This window comes from Babylonia areolata, chromosome 21 (genome assembly GCF_041734735.1).
Source record: "Babylonia areolata isolate BAREFJ2019XMU chromosome 21, ASM4173473v1, whole genome shotgun sequence".
NCBI lineage: Eukaryota > Metazoa > Mollusca > Gastropoda > Neogastropoda > Buccinidae > Babylonia > Babylonia areolata.
In genome coordinates, this window is record NC_134896.1 from 33,832,659 (window position 1) to 33,850,158 (window position 17,500).

Genomic DNA, 17,500 nt, shown 5'->3' on the forward strand with positions numbered 1-17,500 from the left:
GTAGTGGTGGTGGTGGTGGCAGTTGGTTGGTTTTTGTTATTGTTGTTGTTGTTTTTGTTGTTGTTGTGTGTGTGTGTGTGTGTGTGTGTGTGTGTGTGCTAAGAAAAAAGACTAACTTTATAGACAGATGCAAATCCCCGCGTCACAAGGGGAGACACCTGTTGTAGTCCCATGTGAAAAGGCTGCGGGACGGAATGCAACATCTAACATACACACATGCCTCCCTCGGATCTGCAAAATGCAGGTATGTGAATCCCCACCACCACCCCCTACCCCCACCCACACACCCACTCAAGTAGGTAAAAGAGCAAACTTAAAAGACAGCTCCAAATCCCGCCGCCAAAGAGTAACAAGACAAACTTCATAGACAGCTCCAAAACCCGCTGTCAAAGAGTGACAAGACAAACTTCATAGACAGCTCCAAAACCCGCTGTCACAGAGTGACAAGGCAAACTTTAGAGACAGCTCCAAATCCCGCCGCCAAAGAGTGCAAAGGCATCTTCATATACAGCTCCAAAACCCGCCGTCACAGAGTGACAAGGCAAACTTCATATACAGCTCCAAAACCCGCCGTCACAGACAAGGCAAACTTTATAGACAGCTCCAAAACCCGCCGTCACAGACAAGGCAAACTTTATAGACAGCTCCAAAACCTACCGTCACAGACAAGGCAAACTTTATAGACAGCTCCAAAACCTGCCGTCAAAGAGTGACAAGGCAAACTCCAAAACCTGCCGTCACAGACAAGGCAAACTTTATAGACAGCTCCAAAACCTGCCGTCAAAGAGTGACAAGGCAAACTTTATAGACAGCTCCAAAACCCGCCGTCACAGACAAGGCAAACTTTATAGACAGCTCCAAAATCCGCTGTCACAGAGTGACAAGGCAAACTTCATAGACAGCTCCAAATCCCGCCGTCAAAGAGTGACAAGGCAAACTTCATAGACAGCTCCAAAACCTGCCGTTAAAGAGTGACAAGGCAAACCTTATAGACAGCTCCAAATCCCGCTGTCACGGAGTGACAAGGCAAACTTCATAGACAGCTCCAAAGCCTGCCATCACATAGTGACAAGGCAAACTTTATAGACAGCTCCAAAACCCGCCATCACAGAGTGACAAGGCAAACTTTATAGACAGCTCCAAAACCCGCCATCACAGAGTGACAAGGCAAACTTTATAGACAGCTCCAAATCCCGCTGTCACGGAGTGACAAGGCAAACTTCATAGACAGCTCCAAATCCCGCCATCACATAGTGACAAGGCAAACTTTATAGACAGCTCCAAATCCCGCCGTCACATAGTGACAAGGCAAACTTTATAGACAGCTCCAAATCCTGCCGTCAAAGAGTGACAAGGCAAACTTCATAGACAGCTCCATAACTCGCCGTCACAGAGTGACAATTGTCGTCCCCTGTGAAAAAGCCTGTGGGGGCCAGTCCACTGTCAAACACTTAATGGGAAAACGACAGACTTTGGCGGTACAAAGGAAGACACCAGACCTTCCTAAGCACTGGGGAGATGTTTGGGGACGGGAGAAGGGCGAGGTAGGGTGACGGGGGGGGGGGGGGGGGGGGTGGGGGGGTCATCAGGTTCATGCTGTTCTATCTCCCCCAAGAAATGTTTGAAAGACGGACGTCCTTCTGAGAGAAACACAATGGGTATGTAAGGCTATCATGAGTTTGAAGGCCTGGGTGTTACGGCAGATATGTGTGAAAAAGATAAGAAGGAATGACGGAAAGCAACGGGAGGCGTAAGCTCGCTTCCAGTGTGTGTGTGTGTGTGTGTGTGTGTGTGTGTGTGTGTGTGTGTGTGTGTGTGTGTGGATGGGGGGAGGGGAAGGGGGAAAGGGGGAAGTGAAGGACCGGAGATTTTGACTGCTGACAACAACAACAAGAAGAAAGTACAAATGCAGACTGCAAATCACAAGGACGGAACTTGTTTTCATCAGTCAGACCATTCGTTTACAGTCCAGCACAATCACAGGGACTAATCCAGGGCTAACTGCAACAACAGCGAAGTGAGAGCTGTGTTATCAATGATTTCCCCATTGCAATGGGAAATCATTTACAGCTTAGTCTTTTGTGAAGGACTATGACTCTCAAATTAGGAGGCAAAACTGCACTGGCTCTTGATGCTACATCCTTGGGGGATGTTGGCCTTTGGGAACCATCCCAACGCCGACTGTCCTAAAACCCTCTTGGCCGAGAGAGTGGGAATGTTACTTGGGCAAGACACTCTCTCCACCATAATCAAATTTTAGCCCAGATAGATAGACGGGACGGCAGTTGCCTCCTCTGCTGTTCTGACGGTCATAGTCGGACATGACTGACTAACATATAACAGAAGCCCACGTTATAGGCGCATAGTGAAAAAAAGGCACCTGGAACCTTAGTGTGTTCACCTGGAGTAGTTAACTGGGAAAAGAAGGGGGGGGAGGGGGGGGGGCGAGATTCTGACTCACACATTAACCCTTTCACCGCCAGTCAATTTAGAGTACAAAATTTCCTTGTACAAACACAGAAAAGATAGTGGCTAAAGGTAGCTGGGGATTCCCCCTGCGATGTATAGAAAATATGGCCTATCCTACCACCGAACATTAAGAGCAGTAGGTTCATGGATAACAGACCAATGAATGGTCACCTTTCAGTGACATGGGTCCTCTACCACGCCTGTGCATAAATGGGAGCTTGGCAGTGAAAGGGTTAAACGAACAAGGACAAGATTGATCAACAAAAGGACAAACCCGTGAATGGGAAGAAAAGAGATAATAACTTGGCGTTGGATGTGAGGGGTTCTGTTCTGTTCTCTAGGAGCGACGGGCGCAATAGCCTAGTGGTTAAAGCGTTGGACTGTCAATCTGAGGGTCCCGGGTTCGAATCACGGTGACAGCGCCTGGTGGGTAAAGGGTGGAGATTTTTACGATCTCCCAGGTCGACATATGTGCAGACCTGCTAGTGCCTGAACTCCCTTCGTGTGTATATGCAAGCAGAAGATCAAATACGCACGTTAAAGATCCTGTAATCCATGTCAGCGTTCGGTGGGTTATGGAAACAAGAACATACCCAGCATGCACACCCCCGAAAACGGAGTATGGCTGCCTACACGGCGGGGTAAAAACGGTCATACACGTAAAAGCCCATTCGTGTGCATACGAGTGAACGCAGTAGAAGAAGAAGTTCTCTAGGAATCAGTTGCATTGCTCGGACGGACGAGCCTAGTATGGTCGTAACCCGCTACTAACTGTATGGTCGTAACCCGCTACTAACTGAAGGCCTTCAACATCAGCCACGACACATGGGAGCTGAATGCAATGGACAGACCAAAGTGGCGTTCAGCTGTCCACAAAGGCGCCAAATCCTGTGAGGCCAACAGAATCGCTGCAGCAGAGCAACGCAGACAGGCCAGGAAAAGCAGTGCCAGCAAGTCCCCGACAGCCGCCACCATCCCCTGTCCACACTGCGTCAGAACCTTCCGGGCGCGGATTGGCCTGACCAGTCATCTGCGCACCCACAGAGCCCAACCCACCCACCCCCAGGATGACTAGATGGTCCTCGTCGATCCCGACGGACGAAGCACCACTAACTGTGTGTAGTATGGAACTGACCAATGGCGTAGTTCGGTCAACGTAGGCATTTAGTCACGTGTAACTTTCAAAAAGTTAGAACCAAGCAATGCAACTGGCACCAGATTTCTACCTGGACAAAAAAACAAAACAAAACAAAAAACACTTTGTCTTCAAAACGCCCAATGACCGTATCCCTATCTAAACCCAGGCTTATGTGAAGATACAGAGGAAGAATGCAATAAAAGGGCTCGTCTAAATTAAAGAGGTGAAGTCAAAGTCGCTTGGAATACCACCAGGTGATTCATGGGGTTCTGGGGGGATGGGCTGGGGGTGGGAGGAGGAGGATGAAGCTGGTGGTATCAGCGGCAGAAGAACTCAGTACTATGATAGAACGTTGTTTTTTTACGACTTGTAAATGGGTGACTGTGTGAGAGAGAGAGAGAGAGAGAGAGAGAGAGAGAGAGAGAGAGAGAGAGAGAGAGAGAGTTTTCGTGCGTGTGTGGTTGTTTTTTTCAAAGCGTATCCATGATCGTGTCTAGATGTCGGTTTGATTTATGTGTAAGCCTTTGTGTTCATTTTCTTCTTCTTCTTCTTCTTCTTCTTCTTCTGTAGAACAGAGCATTGTGTGTTCAACTGATGGGTTGGGATTTTGTGCGTTTCTATTCTTGACAATGCAGTTCCAATAACAAACCATAAATATCCTGCTGCTTGCTGGTTGACACTGTCCGAATAGTGGTGAATTGGTATGCGTGTGTTCGTGTTTGAATAGCAAGGGTGAATGAATAATGTTGGAATTGGAATATGTTGATACCGTCTTTGTGAACAACGAGTTAAAGGGAAAAAAAAGAAAGAAAGAAAAAAGTTTTCAAGAGCTGATATTTCAGTGCACTTCGTGCACATCATAAAACTCCCCGAGTCTACCTATTCAAAGGTTTTGCAAGCATTTAAATATTAGAAACTAACGCTTAATAAACAAACAACCCTCTTTGCGGAAAAGGGAGTGGTATATTGCTGCTTAAAGACACGCTCATGTGGCTGGTTTCAAAGGAAACGCGGCGTATATCATGTGTGCTGCGGCGTATATACCAATGTGTGCTGCCTTGTCCCAAACTGTTCCACATCAGTTTATAAGTAATTGTGTGGTTTACTACGTCCGAAAATGACAAACTACGAACTGCGTTATTTCCTTTATTTTTGTATGATTAGTTCGGGTGTCATTTTTCTTCTTCTTTTTTTTCCCCCTTTTTCTTGTAAAAACAGCCCTGGGGTGTAATCTTGAGGAGGAGGATGTTTTTACAAAACAGTTGAGAAACGAGCGGTGCAGTATCCCGTGATATGACTCGATGCGTGTCAAGGCCACAAGCTCAGGACCCAACACAATGCTGCGTGCTGCCTTACAACCCCATTGCAAACAAATGCACAGCCTACAAAGTTATGATTTATAGCGAGCTTATAACACTTAAAAAAACAAAAGAAAAAAGAAGACGAAGATTAAATAAAAGAAGAAGAAGGCGGAGGAGGAGAAGGAGGAGGAGGTGGAGGAGGAGAAAAAGGAGGAAGAAGAAGAAGGAGTCAGAAGAGGATGGAGAAGACGAAGAAGGAGGGGAAAGAGGAGGAGGAGGTAGTGGTGGAGGTGGTGGTGAGGTGTAGAAGAAGAAGAAGAAGAAGAAAAAAGCTTATCATGTTGTGACGATTGCTGCTGACAAGCTTTTTCCACGTAGGGAATTGGGTTAATGTGTGGCGCTTATCGTATACCGGAAAAGAATAATAAAATAGATCTCTGGATTGAATGTTTACCAAGAGTTCGCGGGTGGAAAGTTCGGTGATTTATTTTGAATACGAATGCTGATGGTGGATGATACCCCTAAGAAACCCCAGGCAAGTGATTTTAGCGATCAGGATGTGCGAATAATTATTACAGGACCAACAACAACAAAAGTGTTAGTGTCGGTATTCGGTGGAGTTTTATTTGTTGTTGTTTTTGTTTTCTTGTTTCTTTTATTTTGTTTTGTTTTGGAGCTCGGTTGTTGTTGTTATATTCTTTATCTTTGTATCGTTGAGCATACATGCCCCTGACGGGCGCAATAGCCGAGTGGTTAAAGCGTTGGACTGTCAATCTGAGGGTCCCGGGTTCGAATCACGGTGACGGCGCCTGGTGGGTAAAGGGTGGAGATTTATCCGATCTCCCAGGTCAACATATGTGCAGACCTGCTAGTGCCTGAACCCCCTTCGTGTGTACATGCAAGCAGAAGATCAAATACGCACGTTAAAGATCCTGTAATCCATGTCAGTGTTCGGTGGGTTATGGAAACAAGAACATACCCAGCATGCACACCCCCGAAAACGGAGTATGGCTGCCTACATGGCGGGGTAAAAACGGTCATACACGTAAAAGCCCACTCGTGTGCATACGAGTGAACGTGGGAGTTGCAGCCCACGAACGCAGAAGAAGAAAGAAGAAGAAGATACATGCCCCTTTTAAGAGAAACTGAACAATGTCCGCTTTTCCTCGGAACTTTTTCATGGGTTCCATATTTTGGATCCGTCCTGCTGAAATACAAACCGGTTTTGACAGTATACCTTGAAAATCGTCGTTTAAATGCATTGTTTGTTGTTTGTTAATGGAGCTAAAATTATTTCCCTGGCAGTTGGTCTTGTGAGGGTATTTTTTGTTTTGTTTTTGTTGTTGGTGGTGGTGGTTTGGGTTTTTGTTTTTTGTTGTTGTTTTTTTTGTTGTTGTTTGTTTGTTTGTTTTTTTGCTTTTGGTGTCTTTTTGTAATAAAAATACATTCCGAATGGTGTGTGTGTGTGTGTGTGTGTGTGTGTGTGTGTGTGTGTGTGTGTGTGTGTGTGTGTGTGTGTGTGTGTGTGTGTGTGTGTGTGTGTGTGTGTGTGTGTGCGCGCGCGCGCGCGCGTTAAGATTTTCTTCTCTTTTGCTATGAAAATATTATTTTTCAATATATTTTCACGGGGACAACACTTTTGTTGCCGTGGGTTCTTTTACGTGTGTCTACGTGCATGGTGCACAAGGGACCTCGGTTTATTGTCTCATCCGAATGACTAGCACTCAGATCACCATTGAAAGCCTTGTGAAGAAGAAGAAGAAGGGGGTGGTTAAAAATCCTGTTAAGTATATGGAACTCGAACCTGTAGACACCCGCTTCTTAGACGAGCGTATTACTACTGGGCCACTCTCTCTCTCTTTCTCTCTCTCTCTCTCTCTCTCAACAGCTATTTCAAAAGAACGATCTGATAGGTCATTAGGTGTGTACTCAATAATCGTGAAAAGTTACAAGAATTTTGTGCCTCAAAACATATATCTTCTGACCTGAACATCCCACTAATATCCGTTCACGAAGTTTATAATGCTTTAAATCATTTGAAACAAACAAGCACTCGTGGACTAGATGGTATTGATGGTAAGATTTTAAAGATTACTGCTCCCGCTATTTCTGAAACACTCACTTATGTTTTTCACCTGTGTATAAGCAAAAACAAATTTCCCCAAAACGTTCAAAATTGCTAAAATCATACCACTTCATAAATCTGGTGATCGTACTAACCCTTCTACCTATAAACCTATTTCTGTTTTATCTGTTATCTTTAAACCTTTAGAAAATCACGTTAAAAAGCCTTTACTTGATCATTTTGACAAATTTGATATGTTTCATCCTGACCAGTCAGAATTTAGGAAACACCACTCATGTCACACTGCACTAACCAATTTAGTTTATAAATGGCTTACTAACACAAACGATAACAAAATCACTGGAGTTGTCTTTGTTGGTTTTGCCAAAGCCTTTGATGTAACAGACCACACTCTTCTTCTAAAAAAAGCTTGAAGTATATGGCCTAAAGGGACACACTAAAACTTATCTCTTCATTCCTGGATAAAAGAGAACTGGTGCTGGTCAATGGGCATAAATCTTCTCTTATGCCAGTGAAATATGGTGTACCTCAGGGTCCTGTCCTTGGACCTATGCTATTTTCCATTTATATTAACGATTTTGCCTCTGTGTTTAAGAGCACACTCTGAAATGTTCGCAGATGACACGACACTGCATGTTAGTAATTCAAAAAGGGATGGAATATGTGCATCATTACAAACAACTATTAATCAGTTAGTTGAATAGTCGGAGTTAAACCTTATGAGCCTTAACCCACATAAAACAAAATATTTGATGATAACCACCAGACAAAAGCGTCAGAACATCTCTGATATTTGTCTTCCCCTGTTTATTAATAGTAAAATCGTAGATGAAGTTGAGTTCCACAACGTTTTAGGGCTAGTAACTGATAACAACCTATCGTGGTCTGAGCATGTTGGAATGATATGCAATACTCTCTCTAAAAAAAATCTATCAGCTGTCCAAGATCAAACATTTCTTAGATATCCATTCCCGTAAAATGTTTTTCCATGCCTTTATTAAATCCCATATAAATTATGCATCCACTATCTGGGATCTGGCAAGCGAAAATATTCTCAAACCTCTGCATAGTCTTTATTTTTTTACTTAAATCTTATTTCTTGTCCTTTACAGACTATACTATGTTGGACATTCTTCCAGTGAAACTGAAACTCAAGTATAACAAAGCAGTTTTCATGTTCAAAATATTTTCTGGTTGTGCTCCACCATCCCATTACTGGTTCATTTCATTTTAATATTAATCGCCATACTCATAAGTTAATGCTGCCTCTTCCTAGAATTGATCTTTTTAAATCCAGCCTCATGTATTCTGGTGGTTAGCTCTGGAATAATATTCCATCCTCTCTGCATAACCGCACATCATTAAATGAATTTTTAAAAATGCATATCAATCATGCTCATTTAATGAAAGAAGTTGCTGACACCTTCAAGTGAATTTGTTCGAAATTTTCTCCATCTCTTGCTTTGTCTTTCTGTTTCAGTCTGTCTGCAACTACAGGCATTATCATCATATACATGTGAATGTTTACCCGAATGTCCAGTGTGCATTTCATCATCATCATCATCGTCATTGTCATCGTCATCATCATCATTTTCATCATCATCGTCATCTCTCTCTCTCTCTCACGCGCGCGCGCGCACACACACACACACACACACACACACACACACACACACACACACACACACACACACACACACACACACACATTACACTATCATATTATATTTACATACATCGTTGTCACAGCATTATGATTATGTACCTGTAAATGTTTACCGTGCATTTGAGTGTATTTGAATGTCATGTATGTATTTCTATAACCTTCTGTTATATTGTTAATATTTTGATTTATTTCTCTTTGCCCTGAGGGCTGGATGTAACAAAATCATATGCATGCTTTTTCCATTTCCCTCATTAAAAAAGTTCGTTCGCCCGTTCGTTCGTTTGTTCTCTCTCTCTCTCTCTCTCTCGCTCTCTCTTCTGGCACGGTATTTGCTGAATAAAATAGGATCCATGAAATAATCACTGATGTAAAAAGTTTGCTTCTGTTTGACGAAAAAAAAAAAAAAAAAAAAAAAAAAAAAAAAAAAAAAAAACCCTGACGAAACGCCTTTTCATTGCTTTTATGGCGATGATTCTGTCTTGCCTATCTGTCACTCTCCTGGGTGGTCCAATATTTTCCTTCTTTCTTCTTCTTTGCCAAGCAGTGATGAGAACAACGTTGAAGATCCAAAGCCCTAATCAGCCAGGGTGTTTTTTTTTTAACAGCTTCGCCCATCAAGCAAACCAACAAGTCCATCTACGCCCCTATAACAACCTGTTACAACTTTCTTTCCACCTTTAAATTAACCGGACGGGACGCCCAGACCATGTCAGACATCTCAACGGAGAAGAATTCTGTTGTTCGTTATCGCTACCATCTTTCCCTCTCCCCCCCCCGTTCACCCGCTCCCAAGTAGTTGGCACTGTCAAACAGACTTTGTTATGTGGCCTATCAGGAAAATCTCATAGGCTTTTTTTTTTTAATTCTTTGTGTGTGTGTGTGTGTGTGTGTGTGCGCGCGCGCGTGTCTGCGTGTCTGTGTGTGTGTGTGTGTGTGTGTCTGTGTATGTGTGTGTGTGTGTGTGTCTGTGTGTGTGTGTGTGTGTGTGTGTGTGTGTGTGTGTGTGTATGTGTGTGTGTCTGTGTGTGTGTGTCTCTGTGTGTGTGTCTGTGTCTGTGTGTATGTGTGTGTGTGTATGTGTCCCGACAAGGCCTTACACAGGTTGTTGCCTTTCTCACAAGGGTTGCCCCGCTGCCTGTTCCCCTACCATCCAACCCATCCCCCCCCCCCCCCCCCACATCCTCTGCGAATTCAAACGATGATTATCGTGATTTGCTGTCTGCGGTAGGTTGAAAGATGACAAATTAATAACCAACTGAGTCGAGACTGGAACAGCAATTCAAGTCTTTCCTCACTGCTGAGAAGTGTTTTGTTGTTGAATTTTTAAAGGCACAGTCAGTGAATACATGAATGGGCGGTGTTCTGGATGTCAACATTTTATATCTTCTGGTGTTGTTGTTGTTGTTGTTGTTTTGCTTTTTAACCTGTTCGGTAAGGCTGTTATCACTATCATTAGTCAAAACCTTTACTTTGTTTCCGTTCAGTACCACAGATCAAAACTCAGATTTCAAGATACAGCGGTTTCCACATGAATAATGTAAACACAGGCGCGCGCTCTCAAGTGAGATACCGGTGACACGTACCAAAATAACCCCCCCGTTCAGAAATCCCTCCCACCTTTCAGGAAAAGGGGCGGGGGGTTGAGAGACTCGCTGTACCGAGCTTTTCCACTTCTACAACAAACAACAAAGCAGTCTACACTTCCACAAAAAAACAACAACACCATAAGCACATAACATGAAAAAAGATAGTTTAACAAAAAGCTCTCCAAATTCCAGACATATATCTACACACTCATGAGAGGGACCGGGGCGACATGTGAAGCTGACACGAGGAAGGGCACACTACTACCTGCATAGGGGCTGGCGCTGTTACCACCTTGTCCAGGTCCACACCCTGGGTGTTGTCAGGACATTCTTCAGGGCTGTAGGTACCCACGAATGACGGCGATGACACCCTCAAACACTGCCCCCCCACACCCCCACACCCCCCCAACCCCCACCCATCCCCCCTCCCACCCCCGTAATTCTTTAAACCCGTCGCCCGCCACTATGGACATAGCGGCTGGCTTCGCTGGCGAGCTGAGATCTGAACTCAAGTCCTGCCAGGTTTACTGAACCCCCGGCTTAACGATTCTGATGTAATTTGAACCATCGGCATTGTGGACTTAAGGAAAGGAATTCTCTCTCTCTCTCTCTGGGAGTCGGGTGAAAGGGAAAGGGGGGAATGTTTCCTGAATCAATCTGGTAATAGAATATTCCTGAATCAAGCTCGTAACAGATATCAGTGGGTGAGGCATAAAAGGGATAAAAATATCTTAAAAAGGAGGGGGAAGAAGTGTTCCCTGAAATAAGCCAGTGACGGATATCTGAACTGGAGCAAACAATCTGAGCTGTTCTGTGTGCTGGAGGTGACTGAACAAATCTTTCATTTTAAAGGATGTTCACCTTTCAGTGCTATTGCACAATTGAAAAAGAAGAATAGATAAGAGGTGTGAACATAAAAAAGAGGATTTTTATTTTATACAAGTACCCATAAAAAATAAATCTTTAATCTGAAGAAGAAAAAGTAAATAATGGACTGGGACAGATAACACACTTTGCCCCATGGCGTACCCATGTACCGAGTTGCTGGCAGCAAAAGGTAGAATGATTCGCAGCACCCGACACAAGCTTCTTGTTGACTGGGATGATGTGAAGTGATGGGCAATCCAAGAGAATAATTATGTTGTGTCGTCTCTTCATTCCGACAAGCACAGTTCACTGTTCGTTTGTTTGTTCGTTTTCAACGCGTTAGGCTCATTTCATTCCGTTTTACGTATACCACAGAGTGATATAACCTTACAGTGCGGGCAACTTCGAAATGAAAGCTGTATTATCAATGGTTTATCTACTGCAACTGGAAATCATTTACAGGTTAGTCTTTTGTGAAGGACTATGACTCTCAAACTAGGAGGCGAAAACAAATTATTGCACTGGCTCTTAGTGCTGCAGCCTTGGGGGCTAGTCGGCCTTTGGGAACCATCTCAACGCCAACTGCCCTAGAACCCTCTGGGCCGAGAGAGTGGGCATGTAACTTGGGCAAGACACTCTCCACTATAACCAAATTCTAGCCCAGATAGTGGGGACAGCAGTTGCTTTCTCTGTTGTTCTGATGGTCAGAGTCGGACACGACTGACTATCACGCACACGTGTTAAGTCTCATTCCGTGCACCGAACTTTAAAACTCTCCCTTGATCCTCAACGGTGTGGTTCACAGTCACCAAACTGAAATTTACGTTTATATTTGGAAAATGCTTTTGTTTCAAACTAAATGGCAGATCTCATGTGTTAGAGGTGACAAAACAGAAAAAGAACGACTTCGTTGACCTGGATGGCTCCGAAAACATCGGCGACTATTCATTAATCGGGACAACTTCATTAAAATCATTCCCCACCCCCCACCCCCAACCACTGAACAGCTAAGAACCTTTCGAGATACTTTTTGCTCACACTATTTTTTTGAATAAATAATATTTAAGTTGGAAGCACTTTGCAGATTCTTAAGATCCTTTAATTCGTTGTCCTCACAACAGTGGGAAAGAAAACATTACAATTCTCTTGGATCTTAGACGTAACAACAAAGACATGTCTTCGTGCTTACACACTGGATTTCAAGAAGCTGACAGTGTCTAAACATGCTGAAAATCAACGTCAATGTTTTATAAAGTTAACACTATGAGGCTGGTGTCAACAACTAAAAGTCTTTAAAAGCAGTACGCAAAATACGCAAAAAGATAAACGCAGTTACAGTGGGAAAACAACAAAAACAACAGCAAAACAGGCCTGGTATTGTCACTACTAATTCTATAACAAATGAAAAAGTAGTTTAAAAAAAATCAACATCCATACAAAATACCCCAAAATCATTTGTATCTAACACAAAATACCCTAAAACGTCTGTATCTAAAAACAGTTCCTGCACTACCTTCCTCAAACACAGCCACCACCACCCAGCACAATCCCACTCCACCCCCCTACACGAATCCCCACCCTCCACCCCCATCCCCCCACATCCCCCAACAGAAATCGAGACACCGGCGTCTATCGGTACCTGTTTAGCCGCGGACACGCCGAGTACACAAGCCCCGAGATCCGATCCTAATCCCGACACTACAAGTTAGGGACAACTTTCAGTTGGGGATGGTGGGAGGGGGGGGGATAACCAGGGGGGGAAACCGGCGTTACCTGCCCCCAAGAGCTCCCCGCACGGGAGTCAAATATACACAGGCAAAGACTTGAAATCCGCACGTCGTTACCGTTTGTCAACAGGCCTTGTGGGTAAAAGCAACCAGCGACGAGGACGCGAGATATGAGAAATCCCCAAAGGCTTTCTCCCTTTGCCTGACACCATATTGGGAGGGGAGGGGGCGGGGGGTGGGGGGGGGGGGGGGGGGGCATGGGGGACGGTGGTGGAGGCCATAGGGGAGGGGCGGGATGTAGGGCGGGGGTGGGGGGTGTATCTCGAGAGGGGATTTGCATGTATAATCAGCTACTACATGGGCGGGGAGCGCCTGGGCTACAGTTTATGTATTCCCCATCACGTAGTTTCTTACCCTGTCGCTGTTTTGTTTCCAAAACTCCATCCAGGGCTAAGACTTTCCATCACGTAGTTTCTTAGCCTGTCTCTGTTTCGTTTCCAAAACTCCATCCAGGGCTAAGACTTTCCATCACGTAGTTTCTTAGCCTGTCTCTGTTTCGTTTCCAAAACTCCATCCAGGGCTAAGACTTTCCATCACGCAGTTTCTTAGCTTTTCGCTGTTTTGTTTCCAAAACTCCATCCTGAGCTAAGACTTTCCATCACGTAGTTTCTTAGCCTGTCTCTGTTTCGTTTCCAAAACTCCATCCAGGGCTAAGACTTTCCATCACGTAGTTTCTTAGCTTTTCGCTGTTTTGTTTCCAAAACTCCATCCAGGGCTAAGACTTTCCATCACGCAGTTTCTTAGCATGCCGCTGTTTTGTTTCCAAAACTCCATCCAGGGCTAAGACTTTCCATCACGCAGTTTCTTAGCATGCCGCTGTTTTGTTTCCAAAACTCCATTCAGGGCTAAAACTTTCCATCACGTAGTTTCTTAGCTTTTCGCTGTTTTGTTTCCAAAACTCCATCCAGGGCTAAAACTTTCCATCACGTAGTTTCTTAGCTTTTCACTGTTTTGTTTCCAAAACTCCATCTTGGGGGGTAAGACTTTCTCCTGCAGCACACACTGTGCTTTGGGTTGTCAGGATTTGAAAACAGACAGATTTGACAAGGGACCAAGGGAGTGAAGAAGGAGCTGTGGGGATGGGATGGGGGGTGGGGTAAGACAAGGGACTTAAGAGAGAGAGAGAGAGAGAGAGAGATTGGGAGTAAAGTGATAGGTTTAATTTCCGTCCACACCTTCCTGTCAACAGGGATGTACCATACCACCACTGGCTCTTTTTCTTTTCTTTTCTTTTTTTTTTTTTTTTTTTTAATCTCCCGTGGAAATCGCGGGTGTCTCACATTCCTGATTGCTGGTGGTGGTAAGGTATTGTCCACTCCTCTTTTGAAGGCACATGACTAATGCTATAAGGGTTGGGGTTTTTGGGGTTTTTTTTTTGTTTTTGTTTTGTTTTTTAATCTTTGCAAACATGAATGGTGCTCCAGTGGAAATGGTGTTTTTGTTTTGTTTTGTTTTCTTTTGTTTTGCTTCTTGTAATATTCTTTTTTTTTTCTTTTTTTTTTTTGGTTCTCTCTCTCTCTCTCTCTCTCTCTCTCTCTCTCTCTCTCTCTCTCATGAAGCTGATCGCTTAGTTCTTACAGTTAATTTAGCTAAAAACAAACGTTGTAGTGTTTCGCATGGGTGGATATTTGTCGTCAAGTGAAAAGTGGCTGTATGGTAACACTGAAGTGAAAGTTACAAATGCATATAAATACTTAGGGTTGACATTCATGACTAAACTCTGCCTCACTACTTCCCTTGACGAACAGTGCAGGAAGAGTGAAAGAGGAGTAATAGAAATCCTCAATGCCATGAAACGCCTGGGTTCTATCAGTCCTGCTCTGTTCTGGAAATTATTTGACAGCCAAATAGAACCCCATGCTTACGTATGCCTCTGAAGTTTGGGGTTTAGAACCTGGACCTATTAGCCAGATAGAAAAGGTGCATACATTTTTCAATTAAACGGGTTCTAAACATGCCTATGCACTCATCAAAATTAATAAGCTGTTGTATGGGGAGACAGGCAGGTATCCTCTTTTTACCAGAACTGCAGTGAAATGTGTTAAATATTGGCTCAGACTGCCTTTAACTGGAATTAGCAGACAAACATATGAAATGCTCCATTTACAAAATGAACTAGGAAAAAGTAACTGGGTATCGAAAATACAGAAAATTCTGAATGACAATGGTTTTTGTATTGTATGGTTATGCCAAGGTGTTGGGTATGAAAATATGGTGTCTAACTGAGGCTGAGGCAAACAGCACTTGCCCAATGTGCGGCCCCTGAAAAAGAAGACGAAATTCACGTTTTATTCCACTGTCCTGCATATGCACACATCCGAAACAGATATCCATTCAACATAGAATTAAGTCCCGTTGATGACTTGACCCGCAATCAACACGTGCTAAAAAACGAGTGTGTGGAGGAGGGGGTAGAGGAGGTGCAGGGAAATTTGTGGTGTGTGTGTGTGTGTGTGTGTGTGTGTGTGTGTGTGTGTATTGGAGCTCATGTACGTTTATATGTATTTGACTGTGCTTTCATATCTATGAAACTGCGTTTTGGGGGCATATCTGTTATGCATGTGTGGGTGTATGTGTGAATGTGTGTCTTCATGTTTTATATTTATTTGCTTATTTATCATCATTGTTGTCTTATTTATTTATTTATTTATTTATTATTATTATTATTATTATTATTATTATTTTATCATTATTTTAATTACTACTATCTTTTTTTTCTTTTTTTTTTCCATCATAATTATTATTTATTTATTTATGTATGTACGCTTCTCTCTCTCTCTCTCTCTCTCTCTCTCTCTCTCTATATATATATATATATATATATATATATATATATATATATGTATATGTATATATATATATATATATATATATATATATATACTTTTTTTCTTTTTTCTTTTTTTCTCAAGGCCTGACTAAGCGCGTTGGGTTACGCTGCTGGTCAGGCATCTGCTTGGCAGATGTGGTGTAGCGTATATGGATTTGTCCGAACGCAGTGACGCCTCCTTGAGCTACTGATACTGATACTGATAAAAACGAGAACGAAGTGATGGTAACAGCTATGTCAAAATTTATTACCGTAGCACTTAACTGTAGGCAGAAAAGCACTAGAAAATGGGCAGACAGTATAAAGAATCAAGTAAAAGGTACGTAATTATATACAGATGACCCCTAATGCTAATGAATTAACGGATTCACTAATTATTATATAAACAAATGAATTATGACCATGGATGGTCCACATGTTGTTTGCTCTTTTGTTGTTCTTTTTCCCTACCCTTTTCTTGCGTACAGTTGTTGCGGTGTGTGTTTCGTGGTATTTGTTTAATTAGTTTTTTGTAATCCCCCTTTGTCAAAATGGCTGTAAATGCTTTTGACAATAAATCATCAATCAATCAATCAATCTCTCTCTCTCTCTCTCTCTCTCTCTGTGGTTATTTGTTGTTTTTGTTTGGTTGTTTTGTTGTTGTTGTTGTTGATGTTGTTTTTTGTTGTTGTTTTTTGTTTGTTTGTCTTTGCTTCTGTTTGTTTTTTTGTGCTTTTTTGTTGCTTTTGTTTGTTTTTGTGTGTGCGTTTTGGTTTTTTGGTTGGTTTGGTTTTTTTTGTGTGTGTTTTGTTTTGTTTTGTTTTTTTGGGGGAGCTTATTTGTTGTTGCTTTTTGGATGGGGTCTTTTGTTATGTCTTGTTTTGTTTTTATTTGGGTATTCTTTTTTTTCCCTTTAGCGCATGTTTCTGTACAGTTGTTTAGCTTAACGTTAAAAAGAACACGTTGGTTACCAAGTGACTAACACATCAATGAGCAACATCCAGGTTACGCGATTGTCCTTCAATTCTTTCTAAGATTCAGACATCGTCCTAAAATAAAATAAAAATATTGAAAATTAAAAAATAAATAAATAAATAAGTAAATAAATAAATAAAAACCGCCCACCCTCCATCAATCCCCTGAACATTTCCACACGACTGTAGTGGAGAGACAGTGATGTGTGTTGGGCGGTTCGTGTGTGTGGGTGGATGGTAGGGGGAATGGGAGTGGGTGGGGGGGAGGTGGAGAGACAGCCAGAAACAATCGTTCTCTTGCCCTCAGCCAACTTTTTTTTTTTTTTTTTTTTTTTTTTTACTCAACGAAGAAGACACAGCCTCCTGTTAATTCCGGAGCAAAAGGGGGAAAGGTGGTTGTAACACAGGTTGATCAGCACTGGACAAAAAAAAAAAAAAAAAAAAAAAACACCTGACCCTTGCTTCCCCCGACCCCCTCCACCCCTCGTCGTGAGTGGGGGCGGTGTGGGGTTAGGGGAACGAGGGGAACGAGGGGCGGGGGGGCTGGGGATGGGGGGGCCGGGGAAGGACGACTGGTCAAACGGTTTAGCAAAGATACACACGCTCTTTAACTAAATTGACACAAGGTCGGCAAATCTTGTCGGTAAAGAGGAAACTCTCTCTCTCTCTCTCTCTCTTGATAGATGATGAAGTAAGAATATAAGATCCCTAGCGAAATTTATCGCCCTAGTTTGGGATTGTCGGAAAAAGAAATTATCTTCGGGAGCCTTATAGTTATCGAAAAAAAACAAAAAAAAACAACAACACCCAAACTCAC

The 17,500-nt window shown here is 42.9% G+C and overlaps 1 pseudogene across 1 annotated transcript in view; it reads right to left on the reverse strand.

Moving 5' to 3' along the window:
• The window catches only part of LOC143296100 (uncharacterized), a 49,499-nt pseudogene that overhangs the window by 10,814 nt on the left and 21,185 nt on the right, over positions 1-17,500 (reverse strand). The window lies entirely within an intron of this gene.